This window comes from Monodelphis domestica, chromosome 2 (assembly GCF_027887165.1).
Source record: "Monodelphis domestica isolate mMonDom1 chromosome 2, mMonDom1.pri, whole genome shotgun sequence".
NCBI classification, from domain to species: Eukaryota; Metazoa; Chordata; class Mammalia; order Didelphimorphia; family Didelphidae; genus Monodelphis; species Monodelphis domestica.
In genome coordinates this window covers 416766501-416792450 of record NC_077228.1, presented here as the reverse complement: position 1 = coordinate 416792450, position 25950 = coordinate 416766501, and the positions used below count along the sequence as shown (strand labels likewise).

The 25950-nt window shown below is 33.9% G+C and overlaps 1 pseudogene; it reads left to right on the top strand.

Moving 5' to 3' along the window:
- Positions 1-22942: 22942 nt before the first annotated feature.
- Positions 22943-24203, top strand: LOC100031683 (spliceosome-associated protein CWC15 homolog; annotated as a pseudogene).
- The last annotated feature ends 1747 nt before the right edge of the window (positions 24204-25950 follow it).

The following is a 25950-nucleotide window of genomic DNA, read 5'->3' as shown; positions in this document are numbered from 1 at the left end:
AAACCTCTGGGAAGGGCTGAAGAGCCTTTTCAAAACCATGACCATGATTTCATTTCCTGGGGCAGTGTAAGAGTAGTCCTCTGCACTTAAGTAAATAGATTGACATCCATGGACATTTAAATCATAAGAAAAGTCTATCAGCTCCTGCTTGATCAATCCCTGTCCATCACTTTTTTTTCCCTTAACATAGCTTTTATTTATTTATCTTTAATATTATTTAGTCAATTTAGAACATTATTCCTTGGTTACAAGAATCATATTCTATCTCTCCCTCCTCTTCTGCCACCATTCTGGAAGCTGACACACAATTTCACTGGGTATTACATGTGTCCTTGATCAGAACCTATTTCTATGTTGTTGGTGTTTGCATTAGGATGTTCATTTAGAGTCTACATCCCCATGCATATTCCCTCAACCCATGTATTCAAGCAGTTGTTTTTCTTCTGTGTTTCTACTCCCACAGTTTTTCCTCTGAATGTGAATAATGTTTTTTTCTCAAAGATTCCTCCAAGTTGTTCAGGATCACTGCATTGCCACTAATGGAGAAGTTCATTACATTTGATTGTACCCTGTGTACAATGTTCTCCTGGTTCTGCTCCTTTCACTTTGCATCAGTCCCTGGACGTCATTCCAGTTCCCATGGAATTCCTCTACTTTATTATTCCTCTGAGCACAATAGTATTCCATCACCAACATATACCACAATTTGTTCAGTCATTCCCCAATTGAAGGGCATCCCATCATTTTCCAATTTTTTTGCCACCACAAAGAGCTCAGCTATGAATATTCTTCTACTAGTCTTTTTTCCTTATTATCTCTTTGGGATAGAAACCAAACAATGCTATAGCTGGATCAAAGGGCAGACAATCTTTTAGTGCCCTTTGGGCATAGATCCAGATTGCCCTCCAGAATGGTTGGATCAATTCACAACTCCACCAGCAATAAATTAATGTCCTGACATTGCCACATCCCTTCAAGCATTCAATACTTTCTTTTGCTGTCATGTTAGCCAATCTGCTAGGTGTGAGGTGATACCTCAGAGTTGTTTTGATTTGCATCTCTCTGATTATCATATATTTAGAACACTTTTTCATGTGCTTACTAATGGTTTTGATTTATTTAACTTAAAATTGCCTATTCATGTCCCTTGCCCATTTATCAATTGGTGAGTGGTTTGATTTTTTGTACAATTGGTTTAGCTTTTTGTAAATTTGAGTAGTTTGACCTTTGTCAGAGGTTATTGTAATGAAGATAGTTTCCCAGTTTGTTGCTTCCCTTCTAATTTTGGTTGCTTTTTTTTGCTTGTACAAAAACTTTTTAATTTGACATAATAAAAATGATTAATTTTACATTTTGTGATTTTTTTCTAGCTCTTGCTTGGTTTTAAAGTCTTTCCTTTCCCAAAGATCTGACATATATACTATTCTGTGTTCACCTAATTTGCTCATACTTTTCATCTTTATGTTCAAGTCATTCACCCGTTCTGAGTTTACCTTGGGGTAGGGTGTGAGATGGTGAACTAAACCTAATCTCTCTCATACTGTCCTCCAATTTTCCCAGCAGTTTTTATCAAATAGTGGGTTTTGGTCTCAAAAGCTGCGATCTGTGGGCTTGTCATAGATTGTCTCACTGAGGTCACTTACCCCAAGTCTGTTACACTGATCCTCCTTTCTGTCTCTTATCCCGTACCAAATTGTTTTGATAACTACTGCTTTATAGTATAGTTTGAGATCTGGGACTGCAAGGCCTCCTTCCTTAGCATTTTTTTTTCATGATTTCCCTTGATATTCTTGATATTTTGTTCTTCCAAATGAACTTTGTTATGGCTTTTTTTCTAATTCAGTAAAAAAAAATTTTTTCTGGTAGTTCAATGGGTATGGAACTAAAGTAAATTAATTTGGGTAGGATGGTCATTTTTATTATGTTATCTCATCCTACCCATATGTAGTTAATGCTTTTCCAATTGTTTAGATCTAGTTTTAATTTTGTGTAAAGTGTTTTGTAGTTGTGTTCCTATAGTGCCTGTGGATGTCTCAGCAGATAGATTTCCAAGTATTTTGTATTGTCTAGGGTGATTTTAAATGGAATTTCACTTTCTAATTCTTGCTGCTGAGATGTGTTGGAGATATATAGAAATGCTGATAACTTATGTGGGTTTATTTTGTATACTGCAACTTTGCTAAAGTTGTTCATTATTTTGACTAGCTTATTAGTTGACTCTCTAGGATTCTTTAGGTAGACCATCATATCATCCACAAAGAGTGATAGCTTGGTCACCTCAATGGAAATTTTAATACCTTCAATTTATTTTTCTTCCATAATTGCTACAGCTAGTGTTTCTAGTACAATGTTAAATAATAGAAATGATAATCTTATTGGGAATGCATCTAGTTTATCCTCATTGCAGATGATGTTTGCTGATGGTTTTAGATAAATACTGGACCTTCTATTTTTATACTTTCTAGTGTTTTCAATGTGTTGAGATAATCATATAATATTTGTTGGTTTGCTTGTTGATACCGTAAATTATGTGAATGGTTTTTCCTAATGTTGAACTATTCTTGTATTACTGGTATAAATCCCACCTGGTCATAATGAATAACCCTCAAGATGGCTTACAGGAGTCTATTTGCTTGTATTCTATTTAAGATTTTTGCATCTATGTTCATTAAGGAGATTGGTCTGTAGTTTTCTTTCTCTGTTTTTGACCTGCCAGGATTTGGAATCAGTACCATATCTGTGTTATAAAAGGAATTTGGTAGAATTCCTTCTTTGCTTATTATGTCAAATTGTTTGTATAATATTGGGATTATTTGTTCTTTGAATGTTTGATAGGATTCACTTGTAAATCTCTCTGGCCCTGGTGATTTTTTCTTAGGGAGTTCTTACATGGTTTGTTCAATTTCTTTTTCTGATATGGGATTACTTAAGAATTCTATTTCTTCTTCTGTAAATCTAGGCAATTTATATTTTTTTTTGTAAATATTCACTCATATCACCTATATTGCCATATCTGTTGCCTTACAATTAAGCAAAATAGTTTTTAATGATTGCCTTAATTTCCTCTTCATTGGAGGTGAGATTTCCCTTTTCATCTATGATCCTATTAATTTGATTTTATCCTTTCCTTTTTTAAATTAGATTGATCAGTTCTTTGTCTATTTTGTTTGTTTTACAAAATACCAGCTTCTAGTTTTATTTATTAGTTCAATAGTTCTTTCACTTTTGATTTTATTAATTTCTCCCTTAATTTTAGGATCTCTAATTTAGTTTTCATCTGGGGATTTTTTATTTGTTTGCTTTCAATTTTTTTATTTGCATGTCTAATTCATTGACCTCTGCCCACTATAATTTGTTAATATATGAACTCAAGGCTATAAATTTCTCCCTGACTACTGCTTTGGCTGCATCCCATAGACTTTGTAAGGATGTCTCATCATTGTTATTGTTATTTTATTCATTGAAATCATCATTAATTTTTTCTACGATTTATTCTCTAACTGATTTTGGAGAATCATATTATTTAATATCCAATTAATTTTTTATTTACCTCTCCATATACCCTTACTGATTATTATTTTTATTGCATTATGATCTGAAAATATAGCATTTACTATTTCTGCTTTTCTGTATTTGTTTGTCATGTTTTATGCCCTAGTACATGGTCAATCTTTGTGAATGTACAATGTGCTGCTGAAAAGAAGGTGTATTCCTTTTGTCCCTATTTATTTTTCTCCATAGATCTATTAACTCTAATTTTTCAAAGATTTCATTCACATCTCTTACTTCTTTCTTATTTATTTTTTTATTTGATTTATCTAAATTTGATAGTGGTAACTTGAGGTCTCCCACTAGTATAGTTTTACTATCTATTTCCTTCTTCAACTTCACTAGTTTCTTGTTTAGAAATATGGATGCTATGTCATTTGATGCACACATGTTGATTACTGATATTTCCTCATTGTCTATACTACCTTTTATCAGGATGTAGGTATGTTCCCTATCCCTTTTAATTCGATTTATTTTTCCTTTGGCTTTGTCAGTTATCATGATTGCAACTCCTGCCTTCTTTCAATCAGTTGAGGACCAATAGGTTTTGCTCCAACCTTTAATTCTATCCTTGTGTCTACCCTCCTCAAGGGTGTTTCTTGCAGAAAACATGTGGTTGGATTTTGATTTCTAATCCACTCTCCTATTTGTTTTCATTTTATGGGTGAGTTCATCCCATTCACATTCAAAGTTATGATTGCCACTTGTTTATTCCATAGTATTTTTATATCCTCTCCTAGATCTGTCCTTTCTTCTTTTGCTATATCATTTTAAACCAATGGTTTTCTTTTAATCAGTTTCCCTAATCCCTGCCCTTAATAAGTTTCCCTTTCTAGCCCCTGCCTTTTTGTTCCCTTATTTTTTAGGATCTGTTAAATTCCCTCACCCCTTTCTTTCCCTCCATTTTGTACTCCCTACTCCCCTAACCCCCTTTATTTTCCCTTCTTACTTTCCCTGTAGGGTAAGATAGAAGTCAATACCCCAAAGGATCTACATCCTCTTCCCTCTCAGAATTGATTTCACTGAGAGTAAGGTTTAAGTATTACCTATTAGCCCTCACTTCTCCTTTATTTAAATTTTAATTTTTAATTTCAAACATTGTTCCTTGGTTACAAAAATCATTTTATTTCCCTCCCTCCCCTCCCCCACCACTCCCATAGCTGATGAGCAGTTTGACTCAGTATCACCTGTGTTCTTGATCAGAATCTCTTTCCAAGCTGTTGGTATTTGCAATAGGACGTTCATTTGGAGTCTATTTCCCCATTCATATCCCCTTCAAACCATGCCATTAAGCAGTAGTTTTTTTCTTTAGTGTTTTTACTCCCAAAGTTTTTCCTCTGGATGTGGATAGCGTTTTTTCTCCTATACCCCTCTAGGTTGTTCAGGGTCATTGCATTACCACCAATGGTGGAGTGCATTATCTTTAATTGTACCACAATGTATCAGATCAGTGTTCTCCCGGTTCTGCTCCTCTCACTCTGCATCACTTCCTGGAGGCTGTTCTAGTCACCATGGAATTCCTCCACTTTATTATTCCTCTGAGCACAATAGTATTCTATCACCAACATATACCACAATTTGTTCAGCCATTCCCCAATTGGAGGGGATAGCCTCATTTTCCAATTTTTCGCCACCACAAAGAGCTCAGCTATGAATATTCTTCTACTAGTCTTTTCCCTTATTATCTCTTTGGGGTACAATCCCAGCAGTGCTATTGCTGTATCAAAAGGCAGGCAGTCTTTTATAATCCTTTGGGCATAGTTCCAGATTTCCCTCCAAAATGGTTGGATCAATTCACAACCCCACCAGCAATAAATTAATGTCCCCACCTTGCCACATCCCCTCCAGTATTCATTACTTCCTTTTGCTGTCATGTTAGTCAATCTACTAGGTGTGAGGTGATACCTCAGAGTTGTTTTGATTTGCATCTCTCTGATTATAAGAGATGTAGAACACTTTTTCATGTGCTTATTAATAGTTTTGATTTCTTTGGCTGAGAACTGCCTGTTCATGTCCCTTGCCCATTTATCAATTGGAGAATGGCTTGATTTTTTGTACAATTGATTTAGCTCTTTGTAAATTTGAGTAGTTAGACCTTTGTCAGAGGTTTTTGTTATGAAGATTGTTTCCCAATTTGTTGCTTCCCTTCTGATTTTGGTTACATTGGTTTTGATTGTACAGAAACTTTTGATGTAGTCAAAATTATTTATTTTACATTTTGTGACTCTTTCTAAGTCTTGCTTGATTTTAAAATTATTCCCTTTCCAAAGGTCTGACATAAATACTATTCCGTGTTCACCTAATTTACTTATAGTTTCCTTCTTTATGTTCAGGTCATTCACCCATTCTGAGTTTATCTTGGTGTAGGGGGTGATGTGTTGATCCAAGCCTAATCTCTCCCACATTATCTTCCTTCCTCTCCTTCTTATAAAAGTATTCTTCCCCTCCTCTTCTCATGAGTATTTTTGTGCGATAAAGATTATCCTATTCATTTTATTTCAAGTGTCTCTCTGTGCCATCTTCAATTAAGCCCCTCCCTTTATCTTTTCTTTTTTTTTTTGCATATCATCTTATAGAATGTATCACCCCAATCTCTTCCTGTGAATGATTCTCCTATTTACTATATTGGTGAATATAATTTTTGAGAGTTAAAAATAACATTTTCCACATATACTAATGTAAATAATTTGATCTGATTGAAGCCGTTAAAGAAGAATGTTTAAATAAAAAAAAATTTCCCCTTTTCACTCTCTTTTTTATTTACTTTTACATGTTTCTCTTGATATTTCTGCTTGGATAGCAAACTTTCTACTTAGTTCTGGTATTTTCTTTACAAATACTAGGAAATCTTCTATTTTGTTGAATGTCCATGGAAGTATATAGTCAGTTTTGTTGGATAGGTGATTCTTGCTTGCAGACCCAATTCTCTTGCCTTTTTGAATGTTATATTCCAAGCCTTGGGATCCTTTAGTGTGGAAGCAGCCAGATCTTGTGTAATACTGATTGGTGCTCCTTGATATCTGAATTGTCTCTTTTTGAATTCTTGTAAGATTTTCTCCTTATCTAGGAAGCTCTTGAATTTGACAATTACATTCCTGGGAGTTGTCTTTTAAGGATTTAGTGTAGAGGGTGTACTATGAACCCTCTCAATGTCTATATTTTTCTGCCTTGTTCAAGAACATCAGGGAACTTTTCTTGGATAATTTCTTGTAGTATGATGTCCAGATTTTTGTTTATTTCTGGGTTTTCATGTAAATCAATGATTCTCAAATTGACTCTCTGTGTTCTGTTTTCCTGATCTGTCAATTTTTCAGTGAGATATTTTATGTTTTCTTCTATTTTGTCAGTCTTTTGATTTTGCTTTATTAATTCTTGCTGTTTTGCAAGGTCATTGGCTTCTAATTGCCTAATTCTGGTCTTTAAGGACTGGTTTTCCTTTTTAGTTTTGTCTGTACTGCTTTTCATGGCTTCCAGCTATTTCTCCAATTGGGAGTTCTTGTTCTTTAAACTCTTATTTTCCTTTTGAACTATTTCCCACTTTTCTTGTCAGAAGGCGTTCATCTTTTTGATAAGCTCCAATGTAAATTCTTCAAGAACTTGTGAACAATTTCCATTTTTTTGGAATGTTTTGGTGCATTTATTTGTATTTACCCTTATGTTTCCTCTGTAACTTGTGTTTTTCCTCTGTAAAAATTATCCAGGGTCAACCCCTTCTTCTTGTTTTCCTTGATGTTGAGACGTTGTTGTTCCTGGGCACTGTTTGCCATTACTGTGGTGATTTTTCCTTCCCTTTCCAGCTAGAAATCTGAGTGAGATGGGCAGGCTTTCTGTGTATGGAGCTAAGGAACAAGGATTTTGCCTGAGGCCAGCTTTCGAGTCTCTGCAGCTTCTGTTGTTTGCTGCCCCTCTCTGTGCTATCTCCCTGCTGGTGCCCATGGTCTGTGCTCCTCAGCCTGCTGGGGCCTCAGTTCTAGCTGCTGTTAGGGGTAGGTCCTCGGTGATCTCACTCAGCTTCCAAGGAACCAGAGGTGCCCCTTGCTCACTCACTGATTCTAGCGAGCACTGACTCTGACTCCATAGGTGGGGTGTGGGAAGGTGGATCAGCTTGCATTTTGGTGGAAGCCTTTTCACCCCCTTATGGTGTGGAAATGCCCAGATCCCATGTAGCTTCAATGCTGAACCCTACTGTAGAGTCCCTTCGTTCATATGAATTTGCATTTTTTTGGCTTTTTGAGGTACTCTGTATCAGTAGGTGGTGAGGAGAGGAAGAGTCCTGCATCTAGACTGCCGCCATATTTACCCGGAACCACCCAGCCTTGTCCATATCTTGGTACTGATGTCTATTGCCTTTGCCCCCACCTGTACCTTCCTGCTTTTATAAGAGGTAATAGTATTCTCCTTTGAATTTCTGTTGGGAATAAGACAGGCAAGACTTAAATAGGTGGGGCCTAGTCAGAAGCCTAGTCAGCTACAAGCCCCCATTGTTGGAAAATGGGAAGGATTGATATATTTGAGACCTGCTAGAAGGTTGGCTTATGCTCTATGATTAATTCATGGCTGGATGTGGGAGGACTTCCCTTGAAGGAAAGTGCTGTGGAGGTCACAATCTGGGGTAATTGTATAAGAAACTTGTTGAGAACTCCTCAGTTAGGTAAGACAATGTTCACCATGGTGGTAGCAGGATAAGTTGCAGTCTGAACAAGGGCTCTGTAGCTCCTTTTTTATTGTGGTGGTGGGACATGTGGGCAGCTAAGTTTAATCAATAGGAATCTCGTTCAAATTGCTGGCCATTGTTGGGAACCTGAGCTTCTGTTAGGCAGGTCTCCAGGAATTGGTTCAAATACTGATCTTCTGACTCTGTGGCATAGAAGAACCAGGACAGATGAGTTTCCTCTGGTTTGACCATGGAAGCTCAAATCAAACTTCAATTTAAGGGCTATTTCTGGAGATAGGGATAGCAAGAGCCCAATGGAAACCAAATCATTCCTGTTTTTTCTTTATCTCCTCATTTTCTCTTAGGGGGAATAAACAGGATTTCTCAAGGGCAATATTTTTATTTCCCATTAAAGCAGGTAAATAATGAATTAATACTGAATTTCATGTTATAAGAGCCTGTTTACTTAAATTTTCTCTTACCACTGAATTTGTGAAGAATAATTAAAAGTTATTTACATTTGTTACAATCCACATTCCACATTTTTGCTACTAAGAATATCTGGTCCTCCTTGTGATTAAAATATATTTTTAGGAGTTCTGGGGGTTGGAGCCAAGATTTTGGAGTCAACCAGAACAGTCCCAAGGGATCTTGGAGAAAGAATGCTATCCACATCCAGAGAAAGAACTGTGGAAGGAGAAAAGGTGAAGAAAAACATTTGATTGATCACATTGCTTAATGGGTACATGATTGCGGATTTTAGCTTTAAATGATCACTCTATTGCAAATATGAACAATATGGAAATAGGTTTTGAAAAATGATGTATGTATCAGTGGAATTGCATGTCAGTTCTGGGAGAGAGGAGGGAAGAGGGAAAGGAAAGAACATGAATTGTGTAACCATGGAAAAATATTCTAAATAAATAAATAAATTTATACACACACACACACACACACACACATAAACATTATAGTGCAACTACTTTAATTTTGCATCAACAAATTATAGTAAAAAATTCTAGGAAAGATGAAATGTTTCCTTTTGGAAGTTTGCAAAATGCATTCTTTGACTCTGAAATTCTAAAAACTAAGTTAATAATTCTTAGTTGGATTAAATTTAGTATTTCTTTCACTTATATCTAGTGGATCTTAAAAATCTGTATTGTACTTCCTTTTATTTCTGTTACTTAGGTTGGTTTCACATTATTTTTGTGGGAAGCTCATGATTCATATATTTTCAACCTGAGCTCTTCTCTTTAAGATCCGTTGACTTTTTTAATAGAGATTTAAATTCCCTACTCAAATTTTGCTATATTTTTACTTTGTTAGAGTATTTTTGTTGCATATTTCCTTTTTGCATTCTTTCCTTGCAATATTTTCAGTAATCTCTGTTAATAATATATGTTATATCCTAAACTATCACTCTTTTTTAGTTTTTCTAATTTTTCTTTAATTGTGATCCTTATTTTTTCAGTTTAATTATTTTTCTTATATATCTAATTCCATCTAGGGATACTTATTCCCAACAACTATTAAATTCTCATTGAGTTACTGTAGCATTATTTATCTCCTTTTGGAGTTTTTGTTGTATATATCCTTTATGCCATAGTATTTATTCACAGAATTTTTTTTTTTGCATTTTCATTTTTCTCTCTGCTGGTTTTCCAGAGAGGTTTCTTTGGAGAAATTTTCTTGTTTGATCCTCATTTATTTTTCTTATATTCTAACTGACTCATTATTATTTGTTTTTGGATATGCTGAAAGAAAACTCAGTTAGAAACCACCATTTGTTTAGGTGTCTGAAAATTATTTTTAAGGTTCTTGGGAAAGGAAAAAAAAACTGTGAAATTTTGGAGGCATAGATAATAATACTGCCTCCATAATGGGATGATGAAAGGCCATCAATAGCTATTAAGCTTTCTTTTTTATGGTCTTTATAAAAATTGTTTTATGAAAATCTGAGAAAAACTAAATAGACTTTAAAAAGGCAAATGACCAATGGAAATCCACTTCTTTATATTTATCCAATCAACTGAAATGCCAGGAAACACAACTTCTTTCACTTTTATTATGTTTTAAGTTTTTTTTAAAGCATTTGTCTTGATTTAAAAAAAAACCTTAATTAAGATAACAAGGGTAGAGAATAATCAATTTTGAGGAGCTATAACAAGAATAATTCACTTTTGGTGGACTAGTGTATTGGTTCAATTAATCTGGAATGCAATCTGGAATTAAGGAAAGAAAGCCACTAAAATGGTCATTTTCTTTCACTCAGGGATTCTGGTTCTAGGAATAAATTCCAAAGAGGCCACTAATAAAAAGAAAGAGATTATATGCAGTGGACTCACAGTGGAAAGGGGGCACAATGTCCCCTGGGGTACCCCAAGTCTCTAAAGGAATTCCCTTTTCAAAAAGGATAGGTGAGGAGTTCCTCAGTCCTACATCCCAGGAATGCTGGTGGCAGAAAAAGCTGGTCCTGATTCACAAAGAGACAACTACATAAACAAAGGATTCTCTAAGATATATATTTCCTTCTGTTTTAGATGCATTTGCCCTAGCTTTCTGAGGACAGTTTCAACACAGATGTATACCTTCTCTTTTCACCTCAAACATCACTAGATTCTCTGAGACATACACTCACCTTTAAGATCAGGGCTTAATGTTATAAGCAATATATACTTGCACTTCTAGCCCAGACAGTGAAGCACTTCAAGTAGGAATATCACCTATTCTTCTATGTTTGTCCTCTCTCCTCACCTTCCTCCCCTGGTCACATAGAATCTATCCCTTCAAGGTATAAAACTCCTGGACCACTTTTCCCCAGTGGAGACAGACTTCACCTGCATCTGCCTGCCAGCCATTTACTCAATGAATTCATCTATTTTTAAACATTTGTTGGAACCTTGTAATTCTTTAAGTGGGTACCCACCAGAACCAGATACTATCAAGCTCTCCCACATCAACAGCACTTGGCAGTTAACAATTTGTAATGAAGAGCAGTGTAAAATTATTGGGAGATGAGTAAACAAACTATGGTATGTGAATATAAATTACCTCTGTGCTTTAAGAAATAATGAATACAGAGAAAAATGAGGAAGCACAAATGATCAAAAATCAAATAAAAAATAAAAAATGAAGTAACCAGGACCAGGACAATATCTTCAATGGCTCCAACAATTTTAAGTTAAGAATAATAAAATAATATTAACTGAATGCTTTGAAATTATGGTGACTCAAAAAAGAGATATGGGCCCATTAGTTTTCCTGAAATTTTTTTCCTGAACTCATGCTCTTTTTTATTTCATTATAGTAGATACTTTGGGGAAGACTATGGGAAAATCCTCCAGATCCTCTAGTTTATAGATCAGATAGTATGGATTGAATCAAACACCATGAATTTAAAAAGTTTTCCCACAAAGATCTTTGATTATTTAAAAGAGGTTGGGTTGATAGTCCTTGCACGAAAAATAGACTGGATCAAAAATTTTCATTGTTCATGTGCAATTGGACCAGTTTTTTGAGTTAATCACATATACATACAAAAACATGCAGAAATTAACTAGTGTTTTCAGAAATCCTAATTAGCTTCCTGGTTCAAAAATATATTTTGACACAAATATTTCCTGATATTTCTATATTATTTTGAATCTTGGAAGTTTTTAACATAAAGAATGGTGCAGAAACACCTTTGAAACATAAGAATGATACAAGCTAGTTCAGATAGTGGCCTTTACACAAGAAAACATCAAATGGAATATACAAAAAGAAATATATATTCAGAAAATTAGATTACCTTGGCCAATTATAAGAACAAAGAATATTAGAGGGTGAACCAAATATGTATATATATATATAAATTTCCTGAGTATATATATATATACTCAGGAAATTTATATATAATCCCAGATATGGAATGAAGTGTTATGCTATGATAAAGTAGAAAAAATTCATTTCTCGCTCTCAAGAAGGAAGAAGTACAATATGTAAACTAATTAAATAACTTTTTAATGACAATGACATTTCAGAAAAATTTTAGATATTTAGAAATAGTTCAGCCTGACCCTCTCATTATTTTCTTAGTACATTACCTAATATACTTGCCACTTCCTGTTTATCTATTTATATTCAGCTGCCATTTGAATATATCATTTTTTCAGGACTCATGATAAATTTGCCTAAATGAGGACAGAATTCAGCAAAAAAAATCCAATCTCTTTATTAACTTAGGCTTCAAGGAATTCTTGCTTTCTTCATAGAAATCAAATTAATTGTTCTCAAGAACTGATCTTAGGAAAAATACTGTCTCCCTTGGCACTTAAAAAATTGCAGAATACAATAATATTAGACCAACTAACTAATCAGTGGAAATTTTCCTTCCAATTCATTCTCCCCTTCTTTCATACCCAACTGAGTAGATATTATAAATTGAGTCAATTCACAATCTGTTGCTTACACAGATATTCAAAATTACTGAACCCTACATTTGGAAAATATTCTAGGGCACCTGTTATCATTAATGAGCAAATCAATCAACCTATATTAAACTTCTTTGAAAGAATTCTTCCATCTGGGGAGAGGCATTGGGGAATGGAAGTTTCCTCATGGTATCATACAGGACAGAATTATGGGACCATGTTCTTTTCTTTCTCATCTCAACAAACCACATCTCCCAAACTGACAACAGAGTTATTGATTAGATATCCTCAGTACTGATACATACAAAGAAATAATATTTCTATTTCATTGGATCCTATGCCCATAATGCAATGTTTTCTCATAATACTTGGATTAGAAATGGCTTATCATTTGCTAATATTATAGCAATTATCTGGCATTTATACTATAGGATAGGACAGTGAGTAAAGTACATTAAATTTGTTCATGAGTGGATTGAATCTCCTGAATTAGCAGTTTGTTTTCTCAGTATCTATCTTTGAGACCTAGAAACCTCTAACTAATCGTGAATCCTGATGCAGGTAATTTTTGGTTTAATAACCTTGTACCAGCCACAGAACCTCCAAATTTCAGTTGACTTAATAAAAATCAGTAAAAATGTTTACAATTCTCAAATCCCACAATTATTACATGAAAGGTACAATATAAATGTATGCTTTGAATACCATTTACTGTTATCTGGCCAAACTCTTGTCTCCTATCAATGACCAATTAAAAGGAATATTGTAAAATTATTACATGAATAAAGGATTAATTCCAAAAAAAATCCTAAGGATTTTCATGATGGCCAGTCATGAATAGTAGTTCCTAAGGACATGAGGTATAATGAGAGAAGTGGTCCTAAATCAGGTCAGAAAAAGCAGTGCTGATAGAACTGAAACTTCCCTTTTTATTATCATTCATATCCAAGATGTAAAGTAAAAAAAGAATTATATTATATGTATATTGAATGATGTCACTATATCACAACTTTTGCTTTCATTACAATGAGGAGGAAGACTATGTTATGATAAAGATATTCCAAATCTGAGATTACAATAGACAAAGATTCTGCACTAAACACAATCCATGTATACCACCCTACCAAAATCAGCCCTTGTTTTGTTGTGCTTCAGTCATGCCCAATGTTCCATTACCCTATTTTGGTGTTTCTTTGGCAAGTAGGATTTTTAATAATAATTAAAAGAGAGGAAAAAGGGGGAAAAAAGGTTGTTTCAGTCAAGTGAGCAGAGCAAAGAGAGACAGAGACTCACACCTGTAGCACTTTAACAAAAGAATAAGCTCCAAAAAATAAGCCTCATAGTATGGGTCTCAGTCAAATTTATCTCGCAAGCATCCTTATGTAAAATGAGGACAGAACTTAAAAGGATGCTGAGAATGTATCTCAGGTGTGACAAATTTTCCACCTGCACATTTCCCCTATGATCCTTTGGGAGACCAGTCTCCCCAATGGATCATTTTAAACATAATTAACTAAGGTACATACAATTTTACACAGGGAACATACAACAACTTATGTATAAGGAATCTAGTACAAAACCAATTAGAGGGCAATCCCCTTTAGTACAACAAAGTACATATAAACACATGTATTCAATCCCACAAAGTTCAGTTCTGCATATTAAGTTTTGCTCAGGAACTCCTAAAGTAGTGTGCAGTCTTCATGGACATTTCTATAGCATCTTCCACAAGGAATTCAGTCTCTGGATTCCAGGAGTCAGCAAATTTCTTACCCTTAATTTTTTTTAAAGGAACTTAAAACTTTTCATTATAAAATAAAAACACATCCCTCCCCCCAACAAGGAGGATATCAAGAAAACAAGGAAATCATGTAGGGAAATGTGTCTGAGGCATGAGGCATATGCATCACTGCCAATTAAAAGCATCAGAAAAAATATCATACAAAGAAAAGGTAAATAACTTTTGGATGAAATTTCTAAACATCCATTCCTAAATTTTATATGAAAAAATTCTAAATCCAAAATTAAAACAGGATTTTGAATAATGCTCAATAAAGTAATCCATGTCCAATAGCATACAATTTCCCACTCAGTAACCAGGAACAAAGTCAGGCATCATAGCAAGAAAGTTAGGAAAAGGGACAGATTTTTTTTTCTTTTTTGTCTGATATATTTCTTCTTTAATTGTTTCTTCTCAGTGGTTGAATATGGAGCCAGAATAGCCAATTGTTAGATATTTGATATAAATTTCACAAGTAATGAGATACAATGAGGCCTGCATCTTAACATATGTTAAGAGCCACAACCTCAATATCACACTAGGTTCAAGTCCTTTTTTTTTTCTGGCATAGTTTCCACAAGTCTCAGCAAACCTATCAGAATTGATTTCTCTTTGTTATTTAACATGTGTGCTCTTTTGGCAACATTCACACATGCTTCTATGGCACTGTATAGATCAGGTCTATACTCCTTTTTGTTCCCATTCCTTTGAATCACATATGAACTAAGTCCCATAATAGTTAAATACTAATGGTAGTTTCAGTAGTCATTTTGGGCAGGCAGTTACAGTCAGAAATAATGGACATAGAAAATCTACATAAATTTAATAATCTAAAATCTTTCAATTTAGGGGGATTACATGTGCTCAGGAAAATTAAATTGCACATTCAATTATAAAAATGTGCTTAAAATTAAAAAAAATATATATCTCTTATAATCAGTGACAATCTAATATATATACATATATTTATATATGTATATATATACATATACATATCTCTTATAATAAGTGTCACTTAAGGAGGAGTAGAATATAAAGTTCTTACCCAAAAATTTAGATGCATTTTCTCTTACCTTAGCCATGGTCCACAGTGTGAGTGCAAATGAGGCATAAAATCAATAATACATTAAAGAAGATACAAAATTTTCATAAAAAGTACAAAAAGCAAATCAAGTCATTACAGGTCACTAATATAATTTTTCTACAAGGCAATATTGGTTCAAAAAATACAAAATATTCAAAATTCACAAAATACAAGTTTTCCAAATTCAAGTTGTTATAGACTGCCATAAAGGCATAAATAAAGATAAGGGGGTGAAATACAGGATGGCACAAATAAAGGGGGTAGAAGGGTTCTTCTTTTTTGCTGTATTTAAGGGGAGACAAAACTGAAAAGGGATAATAGCAACAAAGCAACAAAAGCAATAGAGTTTAAGGGGCACCACTTTCTACTCCATGTGAAGGGGCATTAACACCCTGAGCAGTTCTTGGACAAGGTCCACTTAAGAGTTATTGTTGTGATGCCATTTGGTTTGAGTTATCTGTTATTTAATTTACATTTCTAGAAAAGCTATCAGTTCTAAAATGACTATTTCTAAATTCATTATTGTAATTATAATTTATATATCTATTATTCCATTGATGTTTTTGATTACTTGGAAGAAATTTCCACAATTCATCACTATGTGGCACTTCTTTCCATAGAAGTAGCAGGTAAGGGATTGATAATTATGTTCTTGGAGAGGGGTAAGTGGCATTGGTTGATTTTCATGCCATTTTTATTGTTTATCAATTCTTCCAGTTAAAGATTTTAATTCTTTCTGGATCTCTTCTAGTAGATCATTAGTTTTAGATTGTTTTTATGTATTGCCTTTGAAGACATAAGCAGCAGTTTGCTTTAACTCATCAATGTCAATTTCAGACCATTTTGGGCAATTTCTTTTAAAATAATCTTGGAGTACTATGGAAGACTTGTTTACAAAATGTCTTTTTATATGCCTAATACCACTTTCTGTAAAAATATCCAAGTCTAGGTATCTACCTCCTAGTTCAATGAGCCTATCCATAAATTGGGAGGGTGTCTCATAATCAGATTGTTTTAAGCATTCAAATTTAGTTCAGCCATCAGGTCTTTCTGAACATTCTCTCATTGCTTTTCTTTTCTTTTTTTTCCATTTAAAAATTATTTCTCATTGCTTTTAAAATGGTATCCCTAGAATGTTGTACTTGCATATGTTCATTGTGAATATTATAGTCCCAATGAAGATCTATAGGTGGTCAGTGTGGTGCATTGTGTCCTCAGGCCTTATTGACATGAGAGATGATCTTATCCTTCTCACATTCTGTCAAAAAGGCATGAAGCAATTATTCAACATCCTTATAAGAAGGATCAAAATGAAAGAATATATTGGCCATCTTTTTCATGACAAGGATGGGTTTATATTTGTAACTGGGAATGTCTTGTTTAAATTCTTTAATATTCTGCAGTGTGAAAGATCTATGTTGTCTTAATGTTAAGACATCCCCATTTGGTGTTAATGTGGGCACTTCCCTTAAGGTCAATAGAAACTCATAGGAATCAGTCAGTGCTTTTGAATTTCTAGGAGGTGTTTGTGTGGACACTGAGATAGTACAAGTAGGAACTTATATGGTAGGGGGATGAGGGCTTTTTTGGGCTGGGATTGGTAGTGGGGTGGGAGGAGGGACAGAGCAGGAAGCAGGACAGAGCATCAGGAGAAGAAGTAGGAGAGGGAGTTTTCACCAAGAGTTGTTCAAAATGAGAGAGGATATTTTCAATCTGAGACATATGAGAAGAATCCATCTGTATTTCAAGAGAAATGAAATTTTCCACTCTGAGTAGTTTGGGAATTGTCTCATCAATATTTGAATTAGATATTTGAATGGGACCCTCCTTTTCCACTGGATCGTGTGAAGAGTGTTTAAAAATTTCCAATTGAATCTCTACTGCTTGTAGTTTTGCTTGCAACTTCCAATTTTCAGCCTTTTGCATCTTAATATTAATAAGTAGGTAAAGAATTCCTAGCAGCATTAGGAAAAGGAGCCATTCAGGAACCTTAATGGTTTCCAATTTGACGAAACCCAAAGGAATGAATATATATGTATATATATATTCATATTCATATATATTCATATTAATATATATTCATATTCATATATATATAATTGGTTCTGCATTTAGGGGGCAGAAAGGTAGTATTGTGGGTGAGCAGAAAAGGTGGAAAAACAAAACAAAAACTGACTGTTCAATATTAGCCTCTAATGGCAGGGGTGGGGAGGTTTAAATCAAGGATTATGGGCTGGTTTTAAGGGTGATGACTCCTTAGCTGGAGTGGGTAGAGTTTGTTTTTATAAGATGGATTATAGGAAGCTGGGTGGGGTGTTTTTTTGAAACAGGATTTAGTTAGGAGAGAGGACCAGTACCCCCCTGAAAAGGGAAAATGAATCCCCCTCTGCTGGACTGGGATTTTGGGGGCATGGAATTTAAAGCTTACCAGTATCAGGAACAGCAAACAAAAGAAAAGCAGAAGGAGTTAGCAGGAACAGTCTCTGTGAGGGAGAGACCCATCTACCTAGCTCTCCTGGTGGGCAGGTGTAGGCAATGAACATGAGAAGTCTTTGAAAGGTTTTCAGGAGGGAGAAGGGAGAAGGAAAAGGGGAGAGGGGAGAGAGAAAACCACAGCAGGAGAAAAAATTCTGGTTCTTCTAGTTCTTAATCCCTTCATGGTCGCCAAAAATTTGTAGGCTTTTTAATAATAATTAAAAGAGAGGAGAAAGAAAATAAAAGGTTCTTTCAGTCAAGTAAGCAGAGCAAAGAGAGACAGAGACTCACATCTGCAGCACTTTACCAAAAGCACAAGCATGGTACTCAACCAAATTTAGCGCCCAAGCATCTTTACGTAAAATGAGGATGTAACTTAAAAGAATGCTGGGAATGTAGCTCAGGTGTAGCAAATTTTCCACTTGCACAGTTTGCTATTTCTTTTTCAGCATATTTTATAGACGAAGAACTGAGGCAAACAGGGTTAAATGTATTATCCAGAGTCAAATAGTTGATGAATTTCCGAGGCCAAATTTGAATTAATAAAGATGAGTTTTCCTGATTCTAACCCCAGTGCTCTATCTACTATGCCTACCTAGATGCTCTAATTAAGCCTCTACAAATATCCATATACCAAGGCAGGAAACTGCCTTCTAACATTTAAAAAACAAATCTACTTCAGAGCAAATTGCTCTGCCCTCAGCGCCAACAAATCAGAAGAACATTCTGGAGCAAATTCATTTAAGGCAATGAGATTTTCCTTCCCCTTCCAGCTATTCTCTTTAATTATATTTGATCTATTGATATATTTATTAAACAGATTATAGAAAGTATCATTTCCTCATATATGGTATACCATCTCCTTTCTGTGTAGTTTAGCATTGGTTATTTTTCATACCAGTATATATACTCTCCTTCCCTCTGCCTCATAGACATTGTTTCTTATTGTGAAGGCTGTAATCCAGATCCTTATGCTAGCTAGTGCTCTTCTTTTGTTACTCTCTTTTATTTATCTTTTAGCCATTTATATATATACATATATATGTATATATATATTTTTCTTTATATGTACTTGTCTTTCCCATTAACATATAAGCTACTTGAGAGTAGGTATAATTTCATCCTTTGAATTCATATTTTCAGAGAAAAGCACTAAACTCAGTGCATAATAGTCACTCAAGAAACTCCTATTAATTCTTTAACTTTGAGCAGAATGCTAAAGAATGGGGGAGATAAAAAAAGTTTTGCTAAAGGATCTTTCTTGTTTTCTAGTCTCTGATATCTCAATCTTATAACTCCTCAAAATAATATCCTGATAATAAAACAAAAAAATCAATGGCCTGACTCTACTCAGCTTTCTCCAAAATACATATAGAGACAAACATATGTATATGTACATATACACCCATTCAGATATGCATGCATTTCTGTGCCTGTTTTCAATTTTTTTTATAATAACTATTCTTATTTGCCACAGCTGTTAAAGTTTCAAGAAGCCTCCAACCCATGTTCATTTTTATCAAAGATGCACTATTAAATATTGAGGTAAGGTCTAATATATTTAGTGTGGCCCCCTCATTAGTTTATGAGATATATGATCATTTTGTATCTGCGAGTCTCCTTTCATTTAATACCATCAAGTAGAAGTGGAGACTACATTGTTCTTTCCCCTTTACCCATAAGTCCATATGCTTCTAGTCTTTGCTGCCTGAAATTGGTTTACTAAAATTTTTCTCTTCACTGTGTGAAGTAGAAAGGATAAAAAAGAGCGTGTTTCTGTGTCAAATAACTAAGCCCAGAATGTAGTGTTCTCTCTTTAAGATGAAGTACAGATTTCCCATTAAAAAGGAAAATCCTTCTGTTCAAAAGGTTGAATAGAATAGTACTTTAAAAATAATTCCATCTGGTTGAATTTAGGGTTTTTCTGAGAAAATGTACAACCCAAGAATATTATTTGTATCTATAGCATTTTCATTTTATTAGAGATTCAATATATTTTCCCCTGAATATTGGTCTTTTTCTCTTGGTATTTTTTGAAATTCTATAGTTATTTAAGAGCTGAGAGTAATAGAAATTTCTACAATTTCCACTCCTCCCCCTTAGTTACATTGAAATGATTTATATTTCTTCCATTTAAAATGGATTTATGATTTCAACAAAGTAAGGAATGCTTGAAGAAGAAACTCTACTAATGCCAAGTTTTAGCTGTTTTCAACTAGTACTTATTCTTAAAAAGTTGCCTCAGGAAGATAGGCTAACTGATTTGCTCCCAGACAGCCAACCAATTTATGTTAGAACTGGTACTTGAAACCTAGTCTCCCTTATTCCAAGAATAGACATCTCCCTAGTACCTGATGGCATTTCTCACCTTAAAAATTATGGTTAATTAAAGTGGAATTCCTTCTTACTGATATAACTTCACCACCTTATTGTTTATTGAACCTCAGTCATTTACCACTCTGTTGGATCAGAGGCAAGGATTTTAACCTTAGGGGTATTTCTGCCTCCAAATCTAATGCTCTCCATTTCCTATAGGAGAGATGTCAAACTCAGGTCTACAAAACTGCAGAGCATAGGCTGAAGCATATTGAAATGTAATTGAGAAATATTTAAGATAATAAAACTGAGGTAGGTGATGGAGTAAGGAATGATACTCCCTTACCTTGCCATTACTCCCCACAAAGACTCAAACATGACAGTAGAGAACCAATGCTAGACACAGCAAAAATAGATAAGAGTCAGGAGTGAAGCTGAGCAGCCAAGGATAACCCAGGATGATTTCTAATTTCCTTGATCTCAGTCCCAACAGATAGCATAAACATTCCTGGGTAAATAAGAAGAATTTGCAAGTGGTAGGCTGTAGCCTTATTTATCTGCTGAACCCTGTAGTTTGCATTCTGGTGCAGGATACTAGGGCAATTGGAATCAGATGGAGGGCCATGGAGCATCGATACCTGCTAATGTCTCAACACTAGAGATCCCCTCTTGGGGTTGACCTCTCTGCCCAAGTGAATACTACATAGTCAGCAAGTTTGAAGGGCCTGTGGCCTTGCTTGTCTGCTGGACAAGTGGTGGATAGTAGTGGAGTTAATAGGCAGCAAATCCTGTAAGTGACTCTGTGGTCTGTAGTCTTGTTGCTGATTAGGGAGGGACCTCTGGGACCCAAGAATCTCCCAGACCTCTGCTTTATCCCAGGTGGTGGCAGCAGATAATGAAGGAAGAAGTACACACCAATGAATGGGTTTGCTGAGGGACTGGGGCCTCACTGACATAAGAAAATAATAAATTAAGAAATAGAATTGAAAAAGGGGAAGCTAATGTTTTTCTAAGACAAAAAATAATAAAGCAGAAAAATAACAAAGCAAAATCAACAATGAAATAATAGAAGATAATATGAAACTCTGGGTAAGTATTGATAAAAAAAAGAGTTTCAATACCATGCTCCAAGAAATAATCAAGGAAGACAAACCAGAAATAATGGAAACAAAGGATAAAATAGAAAGAATTCACTGATCACCACAGAAAAGAGATTCAAAGATGAAAATTCACAGGAATATTATTAAAAAGTTCCATAGGTCTCAGATTAGAGAGAAAATACTACCAACAATAAGAAAAAGGCAATTTAAAAACTATGGAACTACAGTAAGAATATCATGAGACTTAGAAGTTTTAGCATTGAAGGGCACAATATTTTGAAAAGCAGTGGTACTGGATCTACAATTAACAACATATCTAGCAAAACTGAGTATAATTATACATGGAAAATGGATATTGAAAGAATTAAAAGTTTTTTAACTATTTTTGAGAAAAATCCAAAACAGTAGACAATCTGATGTATAAGAAATATAAGAAGGTAAATATGAAAGTCCAATTATAAGCAAGCCAAAAGGTGAAACTGTTTACTCCTTATGAAAAAATGTCATCCATAACCCTTAAGAATGACACCATTACCTGGTTAATTTGAAAGACCTAAATATCCATAAAAGAGTTAAACTTGAATTGAATACAATGGAATGAGCTAATATAATACTACAATAGAGCATGAAGGGGTAAACTGGAACAATTATTCCATTTAAAGAGGAATGGACTGTTGAAGAACTGCTACAGAAAATAGGAGGATGACTGGTATTACTAGAACCCTACTCTCATCAAACCTAGTTTAAAGCAAGAATACCATAAAAATTAATTAGAGGGGTAAAAGCCTTCTTAATATACATAGAAACAAGATAAAAAATCTAGAAGATAAGGGAGGGACTAAGAGTCTGCATAAGGTAGTAAGGTACTAAGCAAAAGAAAGGTAAATTAAGAGGAAAAGGGCATGGGGAAAAGAAAAGGGAGGGATACCAAGAAGGAAATGCATCTCAAGAAATGGTGGAGGGTAAGGTGAGGGAATAAGGGAAAGACTCTTAGGACAAGATAAGGTAGGGATTTTTAGAATTTAATTCATATCAAGAAATAGAAGGGCAGAGCTGGAGGATAAGGAAAGGACTTTTGGAAAAGTAAATAGAATAAGAAATAAAAGGTATGGGGTAGGGGCCAAGGGAAGGGCATATTTAGAACAAGTAAGGCAAAGGGTGACAACATAGAAATGTATTAAATAAGGAATATGAATTGGAGACATAGTGGATGGAAGAAACTGGACTCTGAAGGGACACAATCAAAAAAAAGAGGAAAAGAAGGGCAAACAGTGAGGAAAAACAGAATGGAAGGAAATATATAAATAGTAATTATGACTTTGAGTGTCAATTGGATAAATTCATTCCCCCAAAACAAGTAGAATAGATCAAACACCAAAACCTGAAAATTTATTGTTTATAAGGTACAAAATTAAAAATGAGAGACATATAGAATAAAAATAAAGGACTGGAACAGAATATACAATGACCCAGCTGATACAAAGAAATAAGGGGGAACAATCATGGTCTCTGAAATAGTTAAAACTAAAATAGATATAATTATGACATAAAGAATGAAGATATATATTATATTAAAAGGTACCATAGATAATGAAGCATTATCAGTGTTAAGTCTATAAACACTGAATGTTAGAGTATCCAAAATTTTAGAGGAAAAACTGAATGATTTATAGATGGAAATAGATAACAAAACAAAAATACTGAAGCACTTTAATTTCCCTCTCTCAGAACTAGATAAATCTAACCAAAATAAAATTTAAAAGTCAAGGAGGTAATGGTGCTGGCCTAACATTGGAGACCTGTGGGACCCCAATTCCATCGATTATCAAAGATGACAATAGCAGCAAGGTCTAAATTTGATCCTGCAAGAGATGAAAGAGGAAAAAGAGGAAGTCAATTTGAGTCAGCTTTCCAAGCAAAATTCAAGCAGAGATTTTCCTTCTCACACAAAGTTTAAATACAGACAAACTACTCAGGATACTTCTGAAGAGGTTCACAACTGTGATTTTAAGTGAGACCAAGAAGAGAGAGTTACTGTAAGAGAAAAAAAAATAGTGATTGTCCTACTAGAGAATGAACAACCTCATCTTCTGTGTCTAAGAAACCTTGGTTAGATCAGATTCCTGCTGCCAACTTTGATGCAGATGATCCCCTAACAGATGAAGATGATGAAAATGAAGATTTTGAGGAAGAAAGTGATGATGATGATATTGCAGCTGTATTGACAGAACTAGAAAAAAATATTTAAAAAATAAAGAACTGAAGAACAAGTCCAAACAGAACAAGAACAAAAAGGCTGAAGAAGAAAGAATTCAAATGGAAAATATCCTAAGAAGAATGCTCCCCTTAATCTTACTGGCCCCTCTCAGTCTCAGGCCAACTTCAAAGAAAAGAAGAGGTGGGATGATGATGTTGTTTTTAAGAACTTCAACAAAGGACAAGATGAACTGAAAAAGGACAAAAGATTTATAAATGATACCTTTCAATCAGAATTTCATAAGAAGTTCATGGAGAATATATCAAATAATACAGTTTTATGTGCTTAATTATTAAGAGGGATTCATTTAAACTTAAGGGGTCATTCTGGCTGTGGATTGGTTCAGAGTTTCTTCCCGTACTCTTAGTGGCTTATAAATTTGTTGCATTACAAATTCTAAGATAACCTTTTTGTGTAAGTAATATTTTATTTGATAATGGCATCCTAGATCTAGGAATTGAATTAACTCCTTTTTTATAGTGTTGATTTATCATTTAATAAACCAGTTTATGTTCTGTAAAAGTTAAAAAAGAATTGAAAAGTAACAATTAAAGGAAAACTTATGATTCTGAATGATTATGTTAATAAAATAAAGAGAGCAATACATTAGAATACAATTTAAAACAAAACCCAGAGAGATAAAAGCAAATTTGAAGTCCTTAACTGAATATCAAATTAGAAATCCAAATAATGGTGAAATCAATGAAATTAAAAGAAACTATTGAATTGATAAACCTAGGAGACAGTTTTGTGTAAAAATTAACAAAATAGATAAATTGTAGGTTAATATGATAAAAAAGAGAGAAGAAATCCAAATGATTAACACCATAGATGAAAAGGATAAATATATAACTGATAAAGATGAAATTAGTTATTAAGTCATTTTGCTCAACTATATGCAAGCAAATTTGACAATATAAGCAAAATGGAAGAATACTTTAAAAATAAACTTATTTGATTATTAGAGGAGGAAATATAATATCTAAATAAAACTATTTTAGGACATAAATGACCTTTCTCAGAGAAAGAAAAAAAAAGCATCAGGGCCAGATTGATTTACAAATGAATTCTACCAAATATTGAAAAATAAACTATTTCCCACATTAAAATAAATTAAAGGAGTTTTACCAACATCCTATTATAAAATAAATATGGTGCTCAAACTTAAACCAGGAAAAGCAAAAAAAAAAAGAAAATTGTAGACCAATTTCATTAATGAATATAGATGCACAAATTATAAATAAGATACTAACTAGTAGACTACAAGAACACATAACCAAAGTTGTGCAATGTGACAAAAAAGGATTTATAACAACAATTGAGAGATGGTTTAATATAAGGAAAAATATCAATATAATTTTATATTAATAACAAAAGCCATAAATACCATGTGATTACATTAACAGATACAGAAAAAGCCATTGATACACTATAATACTTATTCCTACTAAAATCCCTGGAAAGCATGTATATATAAAATATTTGTTTTTTTCTTAAAACAATGTGAAGCATGTACCTAAGACCATCTGCAATCTTATCTGTAATGGGGAGAAGCTAAAAGCCTTCCCAATGAGATCAGGTGTGAAACAAGAATGTCCATTATCACCAATATTATTTAACATAGTATTAGAAATCCTAGGAATAGCAATTAGAGAAGAATTAGGACAGACATACAACAAATAGTAGTAAAAGATTATAGTAACCTTGTATTTGAAAGAAGCATAGATTCAGGTTTTATGAATAAGAAATCACTATTTTTGAAAAATTGTTGGGACAACTAGGTGTAGAAACTAGGTATAGACCAATACTTCAAACTATTCATTGATAAGATTAAAATGGATACATGTTATAGACATAAAGAGATATCACAAATAAATTAGAAGAATGTGGAATAGATCATAGATTACCTAGGCATAAGTCAACAAATAATAGAGAACATAGTGAAACATAAATGGATAACTGAATGCATTAAAGTTTTTGAATAAATAAAATAAATGTTACCAAGTTTAGAAGAAAAGTAGAAAACTAGGGAATATTTTTAAAGACAGCCTCTTGGGAATAGTTCATATTTAAAATATATAGAGAACTTTGTCAGATTTATAAGAATAAAAGTCATCCACTTGATAAATGAGCAAAAAATATGAAGAGCCAGTTTTCAGAAAAAGAAATCAAAACCATAGGGAAGTTGATGAAATATCTTCTAAATCAATAATGGTTAGAGAAATGTAAACAAATACACTTCTGATATATCATTTCTTACCCTTCAGATTGGCTCAAACGACAAAAGGGCAAAATGACGAATGTCGGAGGGGTTAATAAA